Source organism: Aspergillus brunneoviolaceus (assembly GCF_003184695.1).
Source record: "Aspergillus brunneoviolaceus CBS 621.78 unplaced genomic scaffold BO95scaffold_8, whole genome shotgun sequence".
NCBI lineage: Eukaryota > Fungi > Ascomycota > Eurotiomycetes > Eurotiales > Aspergillaceae > Aspergillus > Aspergillus brunneoviolaceus.
In genome coordinates, this window is record NW_020290738.1 from 219049 (window position 1) to 246186 (window position 27138).

The following is a 27138-nucleotide window of genomic DNA, read 5'->3' on the forward strand; positions in this document are numbered from 1 at the left end:
ATTTATTATTAAAAGTCTGCTTATTTTTAATATTTTTAATCTTAAACTTCTTTTTTTTTTCTAAATCTAAAAGATAGAGTTGGTCTTATAAATCTATACTAAATTTCTATTATTCTAATAATAATATATAAAAAATATTATAGATTCGACTATAGTAGTTAGATAAAAAAATTTAATATATCTATTTTTTAATAGCTGTTAGAATCTTCAGAAGTCTAATATATTAAGAAGCTAGCTTTTAAAATAAAATCTTAATTTTTAAATTTTTAGTAAACAGCTTTATAAGATTTTTCTTTTTAAAAATTATTAGCTAGTATTTTTTATTATAGTATTCTTTTATTACTTTATTAGTTTTTTGCTAGTAATTTTATAGATTTTTCTATAGTACAGCTAGTTTATTAATTTAATTTTTAGCTATAAAAATCTTTCTTTAGAAAGTACCGACCTTAGTATAAAGATAAAAGTTAGATAAATAGTCTAAAAAAACCTCGAAAAAAGAAAAACCAGTAGTTAAATTTAAAGTATTATTATAAATAAATTAAGCAGAAGACAGTAGAGTAGGCTAGTTTAAATAATTTTTATTAATAAAGTATTAAAGATATTATTTAAAAGTCTAATTTATTTTTTTAGTTTAACTATTAATCTGGGATTGAAATACTATTAATAAACAGAGTTTAATCTAAATATAGTAGATAACTCGGGACTAAAATTTACTAGTAAAAAGAAAATTTCTATCTAAGATTATATCTTAAAATAGTCTAAACTAGAGTTTAATCTTTCTATAAAAAAGTTTAGCAAGTTCTGAAGCAGTTATAGTATATAAAATAAATAAAAATTAATACTACTTTATAAATCTATCTATAATAACAAGAATTAAATCTAAAATATTGTTTTTTGTTATAATAGAAGATAGATCTATAATAAAGTTTATAAATAGTTCAACAAAAAATCAGCTAGAAATCAACAGCAATTCGAGCTTGCTGTATAATTTATATTTAATAAATATAACTTTTTGATATACAGAGCACTTTCTGATATAGATAACCATATCTTTATAAAGGTTTATCTAATAAAACTTTCTTCTAAGAAGAGCTTCTATTCTTAATTATTTAAAATAGTGTCATAGATAACCCCTGGAACTATGGCGGGTTGCTAATAGTCTATTTACGCATCCCTTATATAACAATTATAATATTAATAACTCTAATTCTCTTTAGTATTTAACTTCCAGAATCTTGCTAGACCTTCGGATAGCAAGAATTAGTTTTAAAATTAATAAACTGCTATTATTCTATATCTAATTAACTTTTTTTTTTTATAATTCTAATTCTTCTTTTTTAGTTATTTATAGAATATAATATATTACTGTAATTCTTATATTCCAATAATAGTTTCAAGTCAGAGACTTCTTCTACTATTAATAGTTTATTATTTTTGCTATCAGATTCTTCAGTAGAAAATCTTACTATAGTTAGAAATATTATTAGTTGGTTATAAAATTACCAGCAGTTAAAAAAATAAATTATCGAACTATAATAAAAAATTTAATATAATAATATTAAATTAGTACTGATTTAATAACGGAAAACTTTCTCTTTTTTAAATAAATCTAAAATAAATATTAAAATTAAAGATATTCCGCAATTCGAACTTTTTTTTAATATTTAAAAACACCAGAAATAGTTCTATAATTTAAATTATAATTTTTAAAAAATATTATTTAAATTCTGTAATAACTACTGCAAGATTCTTAAGATTATAAGCTATATAAATATAACTTATTAGCAGAAATAGTACTATTATTTTAAAAAATTACTACTAGAATAAAAGAAAAATATTAGTTATTTATAGTCTATTTTTATTAAATAAATACTTTTTCTTATCTAAAATACTATTATTTTTAAGTCTAATATAATAAGCCAGTTAGAATAAGCTCGGCAGTAAAATAATTAAAATCCTTGTGAATTTTATATTTATTTTAATATTTTAAAATAATATTTTTTTAAAGCTACTAAAAAGAAATACAGCTATACTTTTTTTATAAAATTATTTTTTAATTTTAGTCGTTATATCAAAAAATATATATACCAACTGTCTGAAAAATAAAATAAGATAATATCTTTTACTATTTATTATTAGAATTTATATATATAGAAATAAAAATATAAACAGGAACCTAACGGATTTAATATATTATAAAAATAGTTATAATTTTATAAAGATACTTAATCTCTTAATTCTAAAACTAATTATTTTAATCCAGTCAGAAAAGTTTTATAATATTTCTTATATAATAATACTAAGTATCTTACTAATTAATATTCTTAAAAAAAAAAGAGATCAGCTCGAATTTAAAAACTGCAAGCTAGAAAAAATAATATAAAAAAATAAAATAGATTAAGATTAACTTTTCTATCTCGGTTCTATATTATAAAGTAGAAACAGCCGATAAAATTTTAATACTAATATAAATATTTAATATTAGAAAAATCTATACAGATATTAATAGTTATACAGTATATAATCTGGTTAGTATTAAATTTATATAATAATACTTTTTTTAAAAATCCTAGAAATTCTTACTACGGCTTAAAGTTATTAATTATATTTCTGTTACCAGTTATAAAATATAAGATATTTCTTTAAATATTACTAATTTAAAAAAAGTACAACAGTATTTTATTAGATTATATATTACTATTATTTAAAATATTCTAATCTTACTTTCTATAATTACTTTATTCGACTACAAAATTTATTTATTTTTCTGGAATAAATAATAATAGTTTAAATTTAGTTAAATCTAAGAATTAAATTCTTGGAAATTTACTAAGGCTTATTAAAATTGTATTTATATTTATATAATTATTAAAGCTTTAGAAAAACTATAGCTTCTAGATAATAATAAAAGATTAGAATATTATCAAAATAATTTTATTCTGCTAGAACTAATTAAATTTGCCGATATCTTCTTTTCTAATTAATCTAAAATTCTTTCTAAATATTATAATAAAAATCATACTATCGATCTTCTCAAAAATAAATTATTTTTATTTAGATCTATTTATTCTCTCTCGAAGAGAAAACTTTTAATATTTAAAAATTATATTAACAAAAATACTACTAATAAAAAAATATATTTATTTAAAAATTCTATAGAAACCCCTATTTTCTTCGTATCTAAAAAGAATAAAAATTTGCGGCTATATATAGATTATTATAAATTTAATAAAACTATAGTAAAGAATTAATATTTATTATTTTTAATCTTTAAAATTCTTAATTAATTAGCTGGATACAAATACTTTAATAAAATTAATATTTAGAACGCCTATTATCGCATTTATATTAAAAAAAAAACGAATAAAAGACTGTATTTTATATATATTATAGTTATTTTAAATATATAATAATACTATTTAGCTTAATTAATATATCTGCTTTTTTTTAAAACTGTATATACTCTGTATTATATAATATTCTTAATATTATTTATATTATATATTTAGATAATATTCTTATCTTCTTAATAATAAAATATAAATATATTAAATATATTAAGAAAATGCTAATATAATTATAAGAAGCTAATTTATATATTAAACTATTTAAATATTTCTTTTTTTAGTAATAAGTTAAATTTTTTAGATATATTATTTTTTCTATAGATATTATAATAAATCCTAATCGAATTAAAACTATTATTTTATGGCTATTATCTGCTATCTACTATAATATTTAGATCTTTTTAAGATTTTGTAATTTCTACTACAGATTTATTTATAACTTTTCTTTACTAGTACTATTTTTAATAAATTTTTTAAAGAAAAATTAAAATAGTAAGAAACTAGGAATATATTATTTATTTCTAAATAAAAGACTGGCGTTTCGCCGACTTATTAATATATTCTAAACTATTTTTTTTTTTATTTTTTTAATTTAACTTAATCTATTCAGATTAAAACTAATATCTGTAATAAAAAAATAACAGATATTTTAATTTAACCGGGACTAACAGAATAATACTATATAGTTACTATTTAATTAAGAAAATTCTCAGATATAAAACTTAACTGGAATATTTTAAATTAAAAATTTTTTACTATTATCTATTTTTTTAAATATTAGTATTAATATCTTAATAGGGCTTAGTATTTTATTAAAGTTCTATCTAACTATATAAATCTTAAATTATTTATAAATTAATTCCGGCTTAATAGACGTTAAGTATATTAATATATAATTTTAGCTTTTTTTAATTTTATAATTAAATATTAATTAAATAAGAGTAATCTTATTAATATTTTATCTAGATTATTTAAGCTAGTAAAAAGTTCTTATAATAATAATATTATACGAATACTTTATAACCTGTTAATATTTATTTTAGCAGTATCTAAGATCTTAGTAGTAATTAAAATTAGAAAATCTTAGTTTAAATATAATAAAATATCTTTATAAAAAAAATCTAGATCTAATATTTATATAGTATTAAGCAGATCTATAAATACTGCCGGTACAGAATCGGCTGATTAAGCTATAATTTATATAATAAACTATAAATAATCCGTTAATATTATAGCTATAAAAAGTATAAATAAAGCCGAAAAGATTTATAAATCTGTTTATAATAATAATCTAAGAAATTTAATTAAAATTCTTTAAAATCAAGATTCTAAATCCTAGAAAAAGAAAAATAAACTATCTAAATATTAGAAAATTATAATAAATAAATTATTATATTTTAAAAATAGATTTTATATATTAGAAGTAAAAAATCTATATTAAAAGCTATTATAGTAATATTATAATAATCTGTTAGCAGATTATTTTAAATAAAATAGAACTAAATAACTTCTCCGCAGAAAGTTCTATTAGATTAGTTTTTAAAATAATATAAAAAATTATATAGTAATATGTTTTATCTACTAATACTAAACCCCAGCTAGGTATTAATTATATAAAGAATTTAAAAGCCTACTAATTTTATTAAGATTATAAGCCGAAATTATTATAAATTTTATTATAGAACTATCCGAACTATACTACTAGGATTATTAGATAAATTTAATATTAGTAATTATTGATTGTTTTATAAAAATAAACTATTTTATAATAGTATTATATATAATTCGAGCAGGAGAACTAGCCAAACTATTTTATTAAAAAATTAAACTAAAATATAAAGTTTTTTATAATATAGTTATAAACAGAGGCTTTGTATTTATAAGTTAATTTTAGTTTAATTTTTACTACTAAACTAAGATTAAAAAATAGTTATTAACTATATTTTATCCGCAAACCAATAGCTAAATAAAAAAAACTAACTAAGTTTTTAAATATTACCTGTATTACTTTATAACCAAATATTAAGACTACTAAATAAATTTACTAAATAAAATAGAATTTATATATAATAGTTATTTAAATATTTTTATAAAAATAATTTTTTTTAAAGTTCTAATAGATTATTTTTCTAAGTTTAGACTTCAGATTAAGAATAATTCTACAAAAATAAGAATACTATTAATATTAGAAAGACTAGAAAAACTAAATACTTTATAAAAAAAATTAAAAAAAAACTAGCGAAAGACAAGCGAAAATTAATTAATTTATTATAATAGTTATTACAGTACTTTATTTTTTAAGTAAGATAATAAAATAATTTATACTTTTAAATAAAAAGATTTAGTTAAGCTATCTATTATAAATATTAAATTTAAGAAAATCCCTTAAAAATTAGTCTTAAAATTTATAAGGTTCTCTAGAATTTTAGAAACTGTAGAAAAACAAATATTTTATTTATATTTTTTTAATAAATATATTTAATTATATAATATCTTTTATATTACTTTACTGGAATCTTAAAAAGTTAGAGAAGATGTTTCTGAAACTTTACTAATACTAGATTTAGATAATAATAAAAAGTAAGAGATAAAGCAGATACTAAATAGTCTATATTATTAGAAGAACTAATTCTATCTAGTAAAATAATAGAAATAATTTTTTAAATATAATTAATAGTTACCGGCAGAAAATTTAATAAATATTTAGTAAAAAGTCTGTAAATTTAATAATTAGATTATAGTTTTTTATTCTGTAATATATAGATCGAGATTAATATATAGTAAAAATAATAATAAAATAATTATAAAATATATACAACGCGCATGTAATTTATAATAAAAAAATATAAGTTTATTATATTATATATCTGTTTTATTTATATCTATATATATAAACTATAGAAAGAATAATATTAAAAAAAATCCGGATTATATATATTTAGTAAAACTATTAAAACTAAAAAATAACTAAATAAAAATTATCAGTAGGAGGTATTACTGTATAAAAAATAAATATAAAATATTAATAAAACTATAAACCGCAGATAATACTAATAAAAAAATATTTTTAGTATCGGCGATATATTAGTTTTTATTATTATTTCTATCAGCATAAAAATATATAATCTTATAAATTATATTATTTAAATAAAAAGCAGCTGTATAATATTAAAACAGATAACCAGTATTATTAGATAAAAAATAGAAATATTTATATAAGTTTCTAGTCTAAACAGTAAGAATATAATATTTTATAATAAAACTATAATAAACAGCCAGATTTTTCTATTAGAAAGTTAATATAATTTTTATAAATAATAAATATTATTTATAATTATGGCTTTTTTAATAATAGTTGCTATACTATACTCGATATAATAAGTCTTTTTTATATTAAAAAACTAAACAGCGAGATTGGCGGCTAAAAAACCGAAAAAAATATAAAAAATAAAATTATATTTTTTTTTATCTCCGCCGCCTAAAAAAAGCTTAACTAGTAGAAAATTAGTAATAGATTACTAGTATTATCTAGTATTCCTGACGCCGTCTGGTATATATTTAATTAAAATTAAAGTTTAAAAAAAAAAAAGAAAAATTTATTAGAATATAATTTATCTTTTAACTAATATACTATTAATATTTTACCGATAAAACTGTATCGAAAATATACCCGGGCTTAAACTTTTTACTAGAACTATATTTATAATTTTTTATACTGGTCCGAAGATATTTTAGACAAAAAAAAATATTAAAAAAAATAGAGTTTTAGCTAAAAAACGACGATTTGCTGCGGAAAATATAATATTATAATATAAATATTACAGCTACTTATTAGCATCTTGGCAATGCCAAAAAAATATAAAATATAAATATTATATATATATATTAAAATAAATAAATAAATATAGAAATAGTAGAAAAACGCGAACTTTTCAATGCAAAATAAATAATACTAATAATATTAAGAATATTAAGAAAGATATATAAAAGTATATTTATATTATTAATATTATTATTAAAAAACCACAGTATTTCTAAAATAGAATAATATTATTTATAATATATATCCCGAATAGAATTAGCCTGCGACTTTCTGCTATCTACTATTATATTTTTAAAAATAGTTAGCTCCCGCGCTAAAACAGCAGTACTATACTACTATTATATTATTAAAAACAGCCGTATATAAAAAAAAGCCTAATTATTATAGATAATTCCTAGAATTATAGCGGGTTGCTAACAGTCTATTTATATATTCTCTATATAACAGTTGTAATATTAATAACTCTAATTCTTTTTAGTATTTAACTTTCAGAATCTTGCTAGACCTTCGGATAGTAAGAATTAGTCTTAAAATCAATAGACTACTACTATTCTATACCTAACTGACCTTTTCCCTTTACAAATAGCCTGCTAGCCGATTATTATAATAAAAACTTAATAAATATTACCGAAGGCTTTGTCCTACAGAAGTATATAAGCAGTACTTATATAATAAGATTATTCTCGTTAATTTTTTAATATTTAGATCTAGAATTATTTTTTAAAATAGTAAGTTTTTAATAATATATCTTTATATCTCTGTTTTAGATTCTTCCAATTAGAAAATATAATTTCTTATTAATCTTAAAATAAAATAAATCTTTATTTTTATATACTTGGAACGCTACTAATATACTAATATATTTATTATAAAATAAGCTTATTCTAATAATTTTAGAATATAATAAGTTTTTATACTTATATACTTGGAATACTACCGATATATTAATATATAAATTATAGAATATTTTTATTTTAATAATCCAGCTAACTGTTTTTATACTAGTTTAATTATATTTAGATTCTAATAAATTTAATATATACTGGCGGATATAGGATTTAGAGCTTTTTTATAAAAATATCTTATTATATTTTAGCTAGAACTTCTCTGAGACTAGCTGTAATCTTATAAAAGATTTACCAGCTATTTAATATTATATTAATTTTAAAATTTCTGTATTAAATAAGACTTTTAAGTTTTTTTTTATTTTTAATAACAGATCGGCAGGATTACGCCTATTAAACTAATATTAAATAATAAAATTATAACTACTAATATATATATATTATTAAGCCTAACAACTGTTTAGCTTCAGCTGTTTTATAAAGATCTGGAGATTTTAATAGTCTAAAAGAATTTTAATAATATATAATAGCCCTTTAAGATATTAATATTAATACTTAAATAAATAAATAATAATAAAAAACTCTTAGTCTAAAATTAAATAGTAAATTTTAATACTATTAAACTTCTTCGACTAGAATATAATAGAATAATATACTTTATAGTTATCCGGCTGAGACAGTATTTCTGCTATACTTTATTAAAAAATATCTATTTCTATCCGGATTTTCTATTAAGAATTAAAATATCTTAATAAAAATATAGTCTTAAAATTATAAAGAAGCTGTCGGAATACTACTGTTTTTTTATTAGTTAATACTACTTTTTTAGGCTTTTTTCTATTCTGGATGTCTTTCAAAAAAAAGATTAGTAGTAATATAATTAAAAAATAATTCTTAATAAAATACTAATAAAAATTATAAAATCCTAAAAATACTTATATCTTATAGTATATAGTTAGTATTAGTTATATAAAAATATCGGATATTCGTCGGGAATCTATTAATATATTATATAAGAATATAATATATTTTAGAAATTTAATATAATTTTAATAAAAAATATACTTTAATAGCTTAATATAAAAATCTGTTTTTTATAAGCGTTCCAATACTTAATATAAATAAAAAATATATAAAAAGCAGTTCTTTAAAAAAATAAAAATATTATTTAAATAAATAATATAAAAAATATCTAATATATTATAAAGAGCTAAATAGATATAGTTTTAAAATATAACCAAAGTATTGGTTAATCTAAAAAATATAATTAAATATTTAAAATATCTGTAATAGATTTAAAAGACTGTTTTCTATTTATCTTTCTATTTAATATAAATTTGGTAATATATATTCTGAATATTTAGTTTAAAAAAATATTTAGCTCCTGTAATCCTATTTAGAATTTTTAAAATTAAAAATAAAAAATAGTAATTCTTAACTAAAATCTTATTAAATTTTTTATAATCTATATATAATCGGAGGCCTTTATTCTTTTTTAATATAAAAAGAATAAAAGCTTTTGCAGGACTTTTAAAAGATTAAATTTATTCTAATTAAATATTTTTATTAATATAATAATAAAGAAATTAAAGCTTAACTTAAAATAAAGAGTAAATAGGTTTATATAGTAGAATTTTATTATTTTTTAGATTAATAGCATGGTCCGAGAGTCTATAAAAAGAAAATTATTAAAAATAACTAAAAAAAATATATCTATAAAATTTTAAAGCTTAAAAAATAATATAATCTTATCGGATTTAATTTATAAATAATTTAAGAAGACTTTATCTTCTGGTAGTTAGATATTTTTTAGAAGTTTAATAATAGTATAAATATAAGTAAGATTTCAGCAAGCTTTTATAAATTTATAAAAAAATAAAATCTCTAATATTTAGGTCTTATACTACTACTGTTAATTTTATATAAATAGATAAATACATAAATCTTTTAAAATAGTTATTAAAAATAAAATAAGACTTCCGGAAAGATCTGGATTATAATTAATAATTATATAATATCTTATAAATAATTATATAGTTCTCTTCGAATTAGTAATAATAATAGAGATTTTCTATATATTATAAATATCTATAATAAAATAATTAATTACAGCAACCAGTAGGACTGTAAGATAGATTATATTTAAATAAAATTATTAAATAAATTAATAGCTAATAAGATTAATCTTAATATATAAATCTAAGTCTGTATAGATTTTAAGTATATTTCTAAAGTAAATAAGTATATTAAAGTAAGTAGTAGTTTTTACTTTAAACCAGTTTATTAAAAATATAAAAGCTTCTTTAACTATTGTTTTTTTTCTAATAGTTCTAATTTAATCTTATTTTTATTTTTATAAGAATATTAGTTGGCTAAATAATATTTACTATTATATTTATAACAGCGAAGAATTTCTTCTTTTTAATTTTTTTTATTTCAAGAAGATTTAGACAGAAAAAACTTATTATTAGACTATAAAAATCTAGATTTTCTAAAAGTTTTATTTAAATAGTATTCTTGGTTTTCTAGATCTTGTTTCTTCTTTTAATTTAATATATTCTAATAATAAATAATAATAGATATTATTTTCTCTCGGAAGTCCGATAGTTTTAATATATATTTATAAATATATCGACTAAATTCCGGTGCCAGTTTTAAAAAAAAGATTAATATATATTTATTATCTTATTTAGATTTAAAGTAATATTTTAAGATATCTAAATAAAAATAAAACTTTTTTAGATTCTGATTAATTTGCTGGTAGGTCTGTTTAAGCTGCTTTATAATATTAGACTATAAAATAACTATATTTTAAATAAGAAAAAAAGTCTATTAGATAAAATAATCTTATAATTTCTTAGTATTTCGACGGTCTTCCGGGGATTTTTTATTAATATATCGGTATTATTTCTACTAACAGATAGAATCTAAATAGCTAATTATAATTAGGATTTTTTAATTCTCTATTTAATACTTCTAAGGAGCTTTTTTAAAAGTATATAATAGATTATAAATCTACTCTATTTTCTATTATAAACTGAACCGAAGAAAAAAAATAAAGATTTTCTTAAGTTTAATTTTTCTTTTTTTTTATTTAGAAGATAAGATCGAGCTAGTATAGTATTATTATAATTCTATTAAGAATTTAATATTTTTATATTTTATTTATAATATTTAACTCTATTTTTTTAATTACTTTAATTATTTTAATCGGTAAATAGTAGCTTGTACTTCTTGAATATCTATTTAAATTAAATAATATAATTTAAAAACAGACGAAGTATCTTAAGATAATTCTAATAAAGATTTATTAAATAATATATTACTTTTTTTTAGATAATCAAAAGAAAAAAAATTAGAAATTATTAGAAACTACTTAATATAGTAGATATGCTGGTTAGGTAAAACAAGTAAAATAGTTAAAAAAGTTTTTTATTAATTTTAAAACTAATTCTTAAGAAATCTTCTTCTCTAAAAAATCTCAAAACAATATATTATATAAAAAGAAGAAGTAAACAATATAATAATATAAATATTTGGATTAAAATTCTGATAAATCTGTATCAATCCCGAAGCGGCTGCCATAGTGGTAGATATAGGCTGCTGTAGCAGTAGGTATTGTATAACAGTAAGTTCTGGATTTATTATTAGCTAAAATATATAAAACTAAATTTGTTTTTTATATTTAAACTAGTATTAATCTTTTCGAGTATTAAAATATCTAATAATATCTAACATTTTAAGCTTAAAGACGAAGTTTTATATTAAAATATAATATTAGATCTATTATTAGTTAGATTTTTAAGTATATAATAAGAATAGATTATTAGTTTAGAATAAGCTTTAAATCGCGGTTATAAAGAGATTTGGAACAGTATATATTAAGTATTATTATAAAAAAAATTAGCAGCTAGATTTAGATTTTTTAATATATAATAAGATATAAGCCTTTTAGAATCTGCTATTAATATTTATTAGAATACAATTCTGTTTAGTATTTCTTATTAATTATAATAATTTTTAGTATATTTCTATGCTTTATACGGTGCTGACAAAATATTATTAAAAATTTAAAAACTATTAATCTAGAGATATTTTAGCAATTATTATTAAAATAATAAAATAAATATCTTAATTATAGTAAAGATAATATATAAAATAGCTAGAATAAGATAAATATAAAGTAATCTTATAATAATAATTAGTTGTTTAAATTAACTAAAAAATAAGTACTAATTAATTTATATCTAGATATAACAATAGTTTTTATAGATTATTAAGTAACTTATCTATACAAGCCTGAAACAAAGTAGAGATATATTATATAATATTATTTTTATATATAATATTAAAATTTAATAATTATTATTTAGTATTCTAGCTAAATTAAGCAGTAAAATTTCTGAAAATTTTTTATATAGATTTTTCTATCTCGAGATGGTTATAGTATAAAAAAGACTATATAAGATTAAGATTATTATATAGTACTATAATTAACAAGTAATAAATATTATAATATTTCTTATTTTTTAGAATATCTTCTATAAAATATAGTTAGTATTATTTTTTTAAAGCTGTATAATCAGAAGCTGATATAATATTAAAACTTAATAAATTTTGATAGTTTTAGATAGCTTGTTATATTATAGTATATACTAACTAGTATTCTACTAAAATAAAACTGATAAATGCAGAGACTGGGGCTTTTTTAAATTATAGTTAGTACAGAATATATAATTCTTTAATTTAGCAGAAATTTATATATATAATATTACTAGTAAGATAAAGTTTAATATTTTATTTAGAGTGGATTGACCTGACTGTTATATTTTAATCTTAATCTAGCCATAATCTGGCGGTCAAATTAAAATATAAAAAAAATTTTATTTATATAATTATAATTAGATTAAAATATAACTATTATTTTAACTATTTATATCTACTAGTTAGAAAAATTAGATATAACAGATAAATTAATAACTATAGGTTAATTAATAATATATATATTTTTTTATATAAATAATATAAAAAGTATAATATACTTTTAATTATAGTATAGTAATATTTTCTAAATTTAGCTTATTTATTTAATATTATAATATAATTTTATTTCTTCTAATTTATCTGCTTGATCTATTTAATTTATCTAATTTACTTAATCTATTTAATTTATTTAATCTATTTAATCTACTTAATCTCTTTCTGTTATACAATACCTACCGCTACAGCAGCCTATATCTACCACTATGGCAGCCGCTTCGGGGTCGATACGGATTCGTCGGGATTTCAATCCGGATGCCTATATTATTATATTGTTTACTTCTTCTTTTTATATAATATATTGTTTTGAGATTTTTTAGAGAAGAAGATTTCTTAAGAATTAGTCTTAAAATTAATAAAAAACTGTTTTTAACTATCTTGCTTGCCTTGCCTAACCAGCGTGTCTACTGCGTCAAGTAGTTCCTAACACTTTCTCTGTAGAGTTAAAAGGTATACTATACTTTAAAAAAGATTTTTATAGAATCTAATATAAAAAAAATAATATTTAATATTAGATAAACTGATAAACTAATAAGATTATACTACTCTTTATATTATTTAAAACAGTAATTATAATAATAGAAAAATTAAAAAAACCAGATTTTTATTTTTATCTAAGTATATATAATATTTAAAAACTCAGATAAAGCTAGTTTTTTTATTTCTAATAATAATCTATTTTTTAAATTATTTTTAAGATTATTTATATCTTTATTTTTATTAATATAAAAAATAATTATTATTTTATTTATCTTTTGCTTCTTAGGTATAAAAATAATTAAATCTATATTAGAATTATTAAAGATATTCTAGTACTTTTTATTAATAGTAAAATAATTAAGATATATCTAAAATATTATTACTTTAATTATATTAGTATAAGAACAGCTCCGGTAATAATAACAGATATTTTAAAAATTATTAAATAAATATTTAATATTAATATTATTAATAATAATCAAAAGAAAATCTCTGGTTATCTAATAAAAAAATAAAAAACTAATTATAATAGGACTTTTAGTAAATAAAAATATAAGTATATTTTATAATATCTAAAATAATATTAGTTTAATTAAAAATATTTTTATAAATTATATATTTTTAATATCTAAATATATTATAAGTTTTTTAAATATTTCGGCTGCTGGTAACAGTCTTTAATATTTAAAAATATTATAAAAAACTTTATTTAGGCCTAATAATAATCCAAAAATAATTAATAATATATTAATAACTAGATTTTAATTATAATAAAAATAAAATATCTTTTTAAAAATAATTCGGTATTTATAATACTAGTTAGTATTATTATCTAGCTAAATATTCTTTTTAAACTTTTTAAACTTTAATATTAGATTTAGAATAATTATAATTATAGAAATATAACCTTTTATTTAATAAATATAATAATAATATTTTCGGAGCTTTTAATATATATTCTATAAGTTTTTAAAAATCTTTTTTTTAGAATACCTGCTTTCTTACCAGTTAGTTAATTAAGTAATCTAGATAATTAAAAAAATTATTATAAATATTATAAATCTTATAATTAATAGGCCTACTATTCTCAGATAAATAAAATATAAAAAAAAATTTAAAAATTTAAAAAAATACTTTATCTATTTTTATTTAGTTATAGTAGAATAATAATAATTAATAATATTATAATTACAGTACTAAATAAAACTCTTGATTATTTAAGAAAAATCAAATATTTAATAAATTATAAGATAGATTAAGTTTTAGCAAGTTTTATAATTAAAAAAAAATAATAAACTAATTCTAATTTAAGTTATTCAATAAGCTAGAATTTTTTATAATATTAAAAACTTATATTTAGAAATTGTATAATCTTCTAAATCTATAATTAAGAATTAGTAAAGTTAGCTATTATTAAAAAAAACTTTTAAAACCTGTTTATAAAAGACTAATCTAGACAGTTTTTATTATAAATAATAAAAAGTTTTTATATTAGTTTTTTACAGATAACTTCTAGAATATATTTTTTTAAAAGTTCTTAAAATACTAGAAAAAACTTTAAGACTTTTATTATAAATTTTTTATATATATTTAACAGTACTGTTTAAAACTTTAATCTAAAGTTTTTACAAAAGAATATTAATTATAAACTAAGTTATATAAGTAAGATGAAATATAAAATATTAATTTCAAATTATTATTATAAGATTAGAATAAAATAAAAAATTATAAAGCTAAATACTCTGGCTAAACTAAGTCTGAAGTTTAGATAAGATTATACTAAATAGTAAATTATTATTATTAGTATTATTAGTTATTATATCTAATAATTAATAAAATAGATTATATTTATATAAAACTAATAAAATAATTATAATTAGATTTTTACTAGTATAAGATCTAGATACCGGTTAAAAGCCTAGTAGAACTTTATAATAATCTATATCTTTTATTAAAAAATATCTAATTAAAATAAAAAATATTTTCTAATTAAAACTAATCCAGCAGTTTACTATAATTAATATTTATCTAATATCTAAAAATTTTAATAATAGCTGTATATATATATCTTTTAACAATTTTAAAAAATATTCTTTAATTTATACTTAATTAAAAAAACTTAATTTTTAGTAAAAAGATAAAGCTTTAAAATTAATTATTTATTTAAATTAAATATATTTAATAGTTCGGAATAATAAATAATAGATAATTATAAAGTATAAAATTTAATTCTAAAAATTCTGTTTATTATAAGCTGCAGAGGCCTAAAAAAATAATAAATAAAAAAGATTTATTTTTAAAAAATAAATAAATATTTATAATAGTTTTTTACTTAGTATTTAATTAATTATTTATTTAAATACTATTAATAATACTTTTTTTATAATTCTTATAAAAATAGTAGCTTATAAAACTAGTTTCTAAGTTTTTAATTCCCGGGTATTATAAAATATAAAAATATAATATAATAAATATAAGAAATTTTATTAGAAAATAATATATCTTTCTAAAAACTATTTTATATTATTAATATCTTTTTCTGATTAAAGTAAAATAGCTGTTTTTAAGCTTATATATCAATTTTAAAAAAAATTATTTTCTACTATAAATTTTAAAAAATAAAAAGTTTTTTTTTATAAATTAAATATAAAATAATCTTCCGATTCTTTGTGACACGCGTAATCTGGAGATTTAGAAAAAGAAACCTAGCTTAAAAAACTTATCTTAGTTAAAGTATTATTATAGTTTATAAAAATCTCAAAAATAGAAAAAGAAATTGAATAATATTTTCTAAAAATAAGTCAGATAATTATAATTAATTTATAATCCTAAGACTACTCTGTAAATAATAGATATATAAAAATAAAAATAGAAAACTCTATAAAAAATTTTTTTTTATTTTAAAATATATTTTTATATAAATATAATTTATTATATTTTAATATATAGCTAAAATACCTGCTATAGTATTATATCTTATTTATTTTAATAGATCTAATATTAAAATATAAACAGACTAAAATAGTAGATATAATAATGCAGATTAAAAAATCTTAATAATAGTTCTTTTTATTTTTTATTAGCAATTTAAGTTAAGCTATTTTTAGATATATAAATAAAATATAGCTCGAAGAACTACTAATAAAATTAAAAATAAATAAAATATTAAACTAATTATATATTATATATAAAAAATATAAATTAAATAAATTATTTTTTAGTCAGACTGTAAAGTCCGGATATTATAAACTTTAATATTTAATTTTTATATTTATTTTTTTAAAATAATTTAGATCTAATAGATTAAGCCGGTCAGGCAGATAAAAAAAATTAATTAAATAAACTAAATATTTTAAGTTTATACTATAATATCTAGCAAGTAGATTAGATAATAGTTAAAAAATATAATTATTAAAAATAACTAAGTAAATAATATAGTATAGATTTTTTATTAGAAATTTAATTTATAAAACAGATAATCCAGCTTTTTTAAATAAAAAATAAAAATATAACAGACTATCTAAGCTTAATTTAAATAAAGAATAATAAAGTAATAATAATATATTTATTATTAATAATCTGATTAGTAATAAATATATAATTTTTTTAGTATTTTAAATTATTATTAAGATATATAGTTTAAATAGAACTATAATTATATATTTTTATATATATTTCTTATTATAATAGTAATAAGTTTTGAAAAAGCTAAATTTTATTAATTTTATTAAAATTTTCTTATTAATTTTTAGATATAGAGATAGAAAAAGTACTAATATTTTTTTTAATTATTTTTTTCTAATTTAAAAAGCTTTATTATATATATTTTTAGATAATAATTAAAATAATTAGATTAATAACTATTTAATCTAAATATACTTTAATTATATTAAAATCTAAAAAGATATAGCAGATAAATCTTAATATTAAAAATAATTTAAATAGTTAATTATTTATTTTTTAGCTATACCGCAGTCAGATATAAAATTTTCTTAATCTAGTTATAATCTAGCAGTCAGATATAAAATTTCTAATTAATCTAATCTAACCTGGCTGTTAGCCACTCTAACTTTATAATATATATTCTAAATTTTCTTTTTTTTCTTACTTATATTTAAATATTTTACTTATTATAAAGACTTTCGAACTCAAAGAGCTTTAAATAAATCTTAATATTATAAAGATTCTTTTAATTTTTTCAATAATTCTTTTCTTATTATAGTAATAATATTAGTATTATAATTTAGAGTAGAGTGGCTAACAGCCAGGTCAGGTCAGGTTAATTGGAATTTTTATATCTGACCGCCAGGTTATAGCCAGGTTAAAAAAATTTTTATATCTGACCGCGGTATAGTTAAAAAAGAAATAATTAACTATTTTAATTATTTTTAGTATTAAGATCTGTCTGCTATATCTATTTAGATTTTAGTATAGTTAAGATATATCTAAATTAAGTAGTTATTAATCTAACTATTTTAACTATTATCTAAAAATATATAGAAACAAGCTTTTAAAATCAGAAAAAAATAATTAAGAAAAGTATTAATATCTTTTTTATCTCTATCTTAAAGAATTAATCAGAGATTTCTAATAATATTAATAAAATTTAGCTTTTTATAAAATTATGGTTCTTATAATAAGAAATATATATAAAAATATATAATTACAGCTCGGTTTAAGCCGTATATCTTAATTATAATATAATATAATATTAGAAAAACTATATATTTATTAATAATCAGACTACTAAAAATAAATATATTATTTTTATTTTATTATTCTTCTTCTTACTTCAGCTTAGATAGTCTATTATATTTTTATTTCTATCTAAAAAAGCTAAATTATCTGTATAATAAATTAAACTTAAAAAAAAACTTATATAATATTATTTATATAATTTTTTTCGGTAACCGTACTTTCCAATAACTATTTTATTAAATATTAGATACTATAAAAACAGTCTACTATTTTTATTTTTTTAATCTAGTTGATTTTTTTTATTCTTTTTATCCAGTTAATCTTTTTAATCTGTTTAATCTTTTTGATTTTAAATATTCTAAAGATCTGCTATTAATTATACTAATTTTACTTTATTTATTTAATTTAACCGACTTTTCTGTGTAATAATAGTATATATTCTAAAGTCTTTTTATATTTTTCTTTTCTTTTTTTTTTCTTTTTATACTTAAAATTCTTATATTTTAGTACTAAATAGATTAGTTCTTAATTATTTAAACAGCTCTTACAGATATTATATTTTTTATAAAAAGCTTTATATAAATCTTTTTTAAATCTTTTTTATAAATATTAGAATAATCTAACTAATCTAATTAATTTAACTAATTAAAATAAATAAAATACAGCAGGTGCTTTAGCTGTATTTAAAATATAATAAATTATATTTATATAAAAATATATTTTAAAATAAAATAAACTGTCTTTATAAAATTTTCTATTTTTTTCTTTTTATATCTATTATTTATAGAATAGTCTTAAAATCATAAGTTAATTACAGTTATCTAGCTTATTTTTAAAGAATATTATTAAGTTCTTTTTTTCTATTTTTTAAATATTTATAAACTATAATAATACTTAAATTAAAATAAATTTTTTAAATTAAATTTTTTCTTTTTTTTTAAATCTCTAGATTACGCGTGTTATAAAGAATCGGAAGATTATTTTATATCTAACTTATAAAAAAAAAATATTCTACTTTTCAGAATTAATAGTAGAAAATAATTTTTTCTAAAATTTATATACAAGCTCGAAAACTGCTATTTTATTTTAGTTAGAAAAAGATATTAATAATATAAAACAGCTTTTAAAAAGATATATTATTTTTTAATAAAACTTTTTATATTTACTATATTATCTATTTTTATATTCTATAATACTTAGAAATTAAAAACTTAAAAACTAGTTTTATAAGCTACCATCTTCGTAAGAATTATAAAAAAAAAATACTATTAATAATATTATAGTAAATAATTAGTTAGATATTAAATAAAGAACTATTATAAATATTTATTTATTCTTTTAATATAAATCTTTTTTAATTATTATTTTCTCTAGGCCTTTACAGTCTATAATAAACAGAATTTTTAGAATTAAGTTTTATACTTTATAATTATTTATTATCTACTATTCCGAACTGTTGAGTATATTTAATTTAAATAAATAATTAATCTTATAGCTTTATTTTTCTACCAAAAATCAAGTTTTTTTAATTAAATATAAATTAAAAAATGTTTCTTAGAATTATTAAAAAATATATATATACAGTTGTTATTAAAGTTTTTAAATATTAAAAAAATATTAGTTGTAGTAGACTACTGGACTAGTTTTAATTAAAAAATATTTTTTATTTTAACTAAATATTTTTTAATAAAAAATATAAATTATTATAAAGTTCTACTGGACTTCCAACTGGTATCTAAATCTTATACTAATAAGAATCTAACTATAATTATTTTATTAATCTTATATAAACATAATCTATTCTATTAGTTATTAAATATAATAACTAATAATACTAGTAATAATAATTTAATATTTAATATAATCTTATTTAAACTTCGGATTTAGCTTAGTTAAAGCATTCAGCTTTATAATATTTTATTTAATCCTAATCTTATAATAATTATTTAAAGCTAGTATTATATATTCTATTTTATTTATATAATTCAGCTTATAGTTAATATTCTTTTATAGAAACTTTAGATTAAGACTTTAAACAGTACTATCAAATATATATAAAAAAATTATAATAAAAGTCTTAAAATCTTTTCTGATATTTTAAGAACTCTTAAAAAGATATATTTTAGAAGCTATTTATAAAAGACTAATATAAAGAACTTTTATTATAATAAAGACTATCTAAATTAGTTTTTTATAAACAGATTTTAAAGATCTTTTTTTAATAATAATTAATAATACTAATTCTTAATTATAGATTCGAAAGATTATATAATTTATAAATATAAGCTTTTAATATTATAAAAAATTTCAGCTTATTTAATAACTTAAATTAAACTCGGTCTACTATCTTCTTCTTAACTATAAAATTTACTAAAACTTAATCTATTTTATAATTCGCCGGATACTTAATTTTTATTAAGTAATTAATAGTTTTATTTAATATTATAATTATAATAATATTAATTATTTTTATTCTACTATAATTAAATAAAAATAGATAAAGTATTTTTTAAGCTTTTATATCTCTTTTTTTTTTATATTATATTTATCTAAAAATAGTAGGCCTACTGTTTATAAGATTTATAATATTTATAATAATCTTTTTAATTATTTAGATTACTTAATTAACCGACTGGTAAGAAAGCGGGTACTTTAAAAAAAAGATTTTTAAAAACTTATAGAATATATATTAAAAGCTTTAAAAATACTATTATTATATTTACCAGGCAGAAGACTATATTTATATAATTATAACTATTCTAGACCCAATGTTAAAGCTTAAAAAGTTTAAAAAGAATATCTAGCTGGATAATAATATTAATTAATATCTTAAATATTAAACTATTTTTAAAAAAATATTTTATTTCTATTATAGTTAGAATCTAATTATTAATATACTATTAATTATCTCCGGGTTATTATCAGGCCTGAATAAAGCTTTTTATAATATTTTTAAATATTAAAGATTCTTACCGGCAGCTAAAATATTTAAAAAATTTAAAATATATTTAGATATTAAAAATATATAGCTTATTAAAATATTTTTAATTAAACTAATATTATTTTAGATATTATAAAATATACTGATATTTTTACTTACTAGAAGTCCCGCCGTAATTAGTTTTTTATTTTTTATTAGATAACTAGAAATTTTCTTTTAGTTGCTACTAATAGTATTAGTATTAAATATTTATTTAATAGTTCTTAAAATATCTGCTACTATCACCGAAGCTGTTTTTATTCTAATATAATTAAAGTAATAATACTTTAGATATATACCAATTATTTTACTATTAGTAAGAAGTACTAGAATATTTTTAATAATTTTAATCTAAATTCGATTATCTTTATATCTAAAAAATAAGAAAAGAATAAGATAATTATTATCTTCTATATTAGTAAAAATAAAAATATAAATAATCTTAAAAATAATCCAGAAAATAGATTATTATTAGAAACAGAAAAGCTAGCTTTATTTAAGTCTTTAAATATTATATATACTTAGATAGAGAAATAAAAATCCGGTTTTTTTGATTTCTTTACTATTATAATTATTATTCTAAACAGTATAAAAAGTAGTATAATCTTATTAGTTTATTTAATATCAAATTTTATATTTTTTATACTAGATTTTATAAATATTTTTTTTAAAGTATAGTATATTCCTCGGGACTACAAAGAAAGAAGTCAAGTAAATTAAATAAATTAAACAGATTAAATAAATTAAATAGATTAAATAGATTGAGCAGATAAGCTAAATCTAAATAATATTATTATACTATAATTAAAAATATATTATACTTTATATATTATCTATATAAAAAAAATATATATATTATTAATTAACCTGCGGTTATTAATCTACCTGCTATACTTAATTTTTCTAACCAGCAGGTATAAACAGTTAAAATAATAGTTATATCTTAATCTAACTATAATCATATAGTTAAAATTTTTTTGTACCTTAACCTGACCGCCAGGTTATGGTTAGGTTAAGATTAAGATATAACAGTCAGGTTAATCCACTCTAATCTAGAGCTGTTTTTATAATTACTAATTTTACTATCATAAGAATAAAAATATTATAATTATTACTATTATTTTACCGTAGAAAGATATAATTTTTAATAATTTATTCTAAACCAGTTCTGTTTTTATATTTTATATTCAGCTACTTTTAAATCTAATAAATATAGTTATTTCTAAAACTGTAAAAAAAGTTATATTTTTAAATTATTTAAGTATAAGAATACAGAACAACCAGGGTTTAGTATTATATAGTATAAATAGATATAAGAATAATATTAACATCTAAGAATATCTATAAGTCTTTTTAAATAATCTTTAAATAGTCTTATTTTAGGTTAAAAATAAAAAATTAAAAATTAAAAATATAACAAATAATACGCCCAGTCAAATTTATATAATTTTTAAATAAAAATAAATATATATAAATAATAATATTATTAAACTATTATTCTAGCTTATCGATATATAAATTCTTATTAGATATCTAATAGTAAAATAAGATTTCTTTGTTAACAGGCTTATTTAGTAGAGTTAGTATTTATACTGATTTCTAATCAGATAGACTAACCATTAGTATATATTATTAAATTAATAGGATTTTTAATATTTACTAGTAGTCTTATTACAGCTTGACAGTTATTTGAAAATAGTTAGTATTTTTTTAAATAATTTTTAAGAAATCTTATCTTGCGGTTTAATATATATATTTTTAGATTTGATTTTAAGTAATATTTTTTGAGGTCTTTCTCCAGGTCTCTAAAACAAATCTTTTATTTTTTCTTATTTTTTATTATAACTGCTGTAAACTAAAGCAACAGAAATGCTTATATTTATCTGACTGTTGCTAAACTTTTTTTTTAAATTCTAATATCTGGATTACTCGGCTTTTTATCTAGACCGGCTTGAGAGTGTAGAAAATATATTAATTTTCAAATATTAATTTTGTTTTTATTATTATTTATATTAAATATTTTAGTATCTGAATAGAAATTGAAAATATCTGGAGTCTGTATTATATTAAATTTAATTTTATTTCAAGATATTAAGTAATTAGCAAGCAAACTAGTATCAGAAAATTTTAAAAATAATATAATATTAATACTAAAAAAAGAATTACTGTTTTTCTAAATCTCAGAATTAGAATAAATAAAAAAAGTCTAGGGCTCAACTGTTGAAAAACTATTAAAAACTAAAGTATTTTAAGACTTAAATATTATAGATTAATATAATAATATATTATTAGATATAAAGCAGTAACTTATAAGTATAATTCTAAATTTATAGAATTTTTTAATAAATAATATGAAAACTAATTTCTAAGCAGTGTATTTATATTATATTTAAATAATTATATTATTATAGATTATAGTATTTAAAGAAATATTTTTCTAATTATTTTTTTAAAAAATCTGTTTTAACAGATATTTGGTTATATAAATTAATATTAAATACTAGAATACTAAAGCAGACAGTATACTATAATAGCTATAATTTTTATTTATTATCTTTTTATATAATACTTAATAAAGTCTAAAATTGTATATTTAGATTTTTTTATAGCAACTAGAACACGAATACAATTTTTTTATATAGTTATATTTTATAAAATATTACTGGTAAATTATTAATCTTAATAGATAAAAATAAAAGAAATATTAATTTCTACGGAACTTTATTATAGATATGTAGTAGATAATAAGTAAATCAGAAGAATTAGCAGAGCCAGATAAAGTAAAAGAGCCAGAAGATCCAGAAGATCCAGAAGAGCCAGAAGAGCCAGATAAGTTAGAAAAGCCACGTTAGCCAGGTGAGCCAGATAAGCTATATCAGCCAGGTGAGCCAGGTAGGCCACGTCAGCCAGGTGAGCCAGGTAGGCCACGTCAGCCAGGTGAAGCCAAATAAGCCATGTCAGCCAGGTGAGCCAGATAAGCCATATAAACCAGGTGAGCCATGTCAGCTTAAATGAAGCAACGGTCGGGTGTATTGGCTTAGTGTTGTTTCATGCCAGGATTGCTGAAACAATTCAAGAGTATAGGTGGTGACACCGGTATCCGGAAGGCCCGTATAACAATGCCCTTACTATTGTATCTATCCGTAACGTAAGTCGGGATTATAGCTTCATCTATTGTACTAATGTATAGTAATGTTGCTAAGTCTGAATCACAACGATGACCATCTAGACAAACTTTCCAACCAAGCTTTTATATAGGGCCTTGCACAACCGCCCTGCCCACCGGCAACACTTCAATTCTATTTCACGAACCCTTAACCGGCAGTACTAGTCCTTATACAGTTAGTATAGAAAGAAAACCTCTTGGCAAGCTATAACTTTGCCTTGTAATTATATTACAGTTTTGGCGTTATATTATATTGCGTGTGTTTTGATACACAGACCTCATCCAGTGCAGATTATATAAGGCGTATACTTAAAGAATATTAAGTCTTATTTATATAAGATTTCTACTTTCTATAGTTACTTTATATCTATATTCTAAATAATCTACTCAGCCGTGAGTCTTGCTATACGTGTTAAATATATATTATATTCTTACGTAGGGGGTCAGGACCAAAGAAAAGACTTCAGGTTATCACAGGGTAAGAAAAGAATAAAATAGAGTATACTATTAGTTCCAACAAGAAAGGTCAGGTGTTAGATTATAGGTTATCGTTGAGTTAGGATGTAATAGAAGAGTAAACCTGTACTTTATTGTCTTCAGAAGAAATTTATAAAGACTCGCCGTTTGCGTCCAAAAGATTTTAAAGCCGAGATTAGAGTAGATTAACCTGACCGTTATATCTTAACGTTAACCTGGCCATAATCTAGCGGTTAGATTAAAATACTAAAAAGTTTTAACTGTATAATTATAGTTAGATTAAATATAATTATTATTTTAACTATTTATATCTGCTGGTCAGAAAAATCAGATATAATAAATAGATTAATAACTATAGATTAATTAATAATTTATATATTTTTTATATAAATAATATATAAAATATAATATATTTTTAATTATAGTATAGTAATATTATTTAGATTTAGCTTATCTACTTAATCTGTTTGACCTATTGATCTGTTTAATCTGTTTAATCTATTTAATCTATTTAATATATTTAATCTATTTAATCTATTTAATTTATTTAATTTATTTAATCTATTTAATCTGTTTAATCTGCTTGATTTCTTCTTCTATAATCCCAAGGAATATATTATATTTTAGAAAAAATATTTATAAAATCTAGTATAAAAAATATAAAATCTAATATTAGATAAACTAATAAAATAATACAACTTTTTATACTGTTTAGAACGATAATTATAATAGTAAAAAAATCGAGAAAACCGGATTTTTATTTTTATCTAAATATATATAATATTTAAAGACTTAGATAAAGCTAGTTTTTCTATTTTTAATAATAGTTTATTTTTTAGATTATCTTTAAGATTATTTATATTCTTATTTTTATTAATATAAAAAAGAATAATTATTTTATTCTTTTTTTATTTCTTTGATATAAAGATAATCGAATCTAGATTAAAATTATTAAAAATATTTTAATATTTTTTATTAATAATAAAATAATTAATATATATCTAAAATATTATTATTTTAATTATATTAAAATAGAAACAGTTTTAATAATAATAACAGATATCTTAAGAACTATTAAATAAATATTTAATACTAATATTATTAATAGCAACAAAGAGAAAATCTCTAGTTATTTAATAAAAAATAAAAAACTAATTACAGCAGGACTTTTAATAAATAAAAATATTAGTATATTTTATAATATCTAGAATAATATTAGTTTAATTAAAAATATTTTAATAAGCTATATATTTTTAAAATCTAAATATATTTCAAGTTTTTTAAATATCTTAACTCCTAGTAAGAATCTTTAATATTTAAAAATATTATAAAAGATTTTATCTAGGTCTGATAGTAATCTGAAAATAGTTAATAATATATTAATAATTAAATTTTAACTATAATAAAAATAAAATATCTTTTTAAAAATAATTTAGTATTTAAAATATTAGTTAGTATTATTATTTAGCTAGATAGTTTTTTTTAAACTTCTTAAGCTTTAATATTAGATTTAAAATAATTATAATTATATAAATATAGTCTTCTATCTAATAAATATAATAATAATATTTTTAAAGCTTTTAATATATATTTTATAAGTTTTTAAAATTTTTTTTAGAATACCCGCTTTTTTACCAGTCGGTTAATTAAATAATCTAAATAATTAAAAAAATTATTATAAATATTATAAATCTTATAAGTAGTAGACCCATTGTCTTTAGATAAACAGAATATAAAAAAAAAGATATAAAAGCTTAAAAAATACTCTATCTATTTCTATTTAATTATAGTAAAATAAAGATAATTAATATTACTATAATAATAGTAGTAAATAAAATTATTAATTATTTAATAAAAATTAAATATCTGATAAATTATAAGATAAGTTAAATTCTACTAAATTTTATAGTTAAAAAGAAATAGTAGATTAAACCTAATTTAAGTTGTTAATAAACTAAAACTTTTTATAGTATTAAAAGCTTATATTTACAAATTATATAATCTTTGAAATCTATAATTAAGAATTAGTATTATTAGCTAATATTAAAAAAAGATCTTTAGAATCTGTTTATAAAAGATTAATTTAGATAATCTTTATTATAATAAAGATTTTTTATATTAGTTTTTTACAGATAGCTTTTAGAATATATTTTTTAAAAAATTTTAAAATATCAGAAAAGATTTTAAAACTTTTATTATAATTTTTTATATATATTCGACAGTACTGTTTAAAACTTTAATTTAAAATTTTTATAAAAGAATATTAATTATAAGCTAAATTA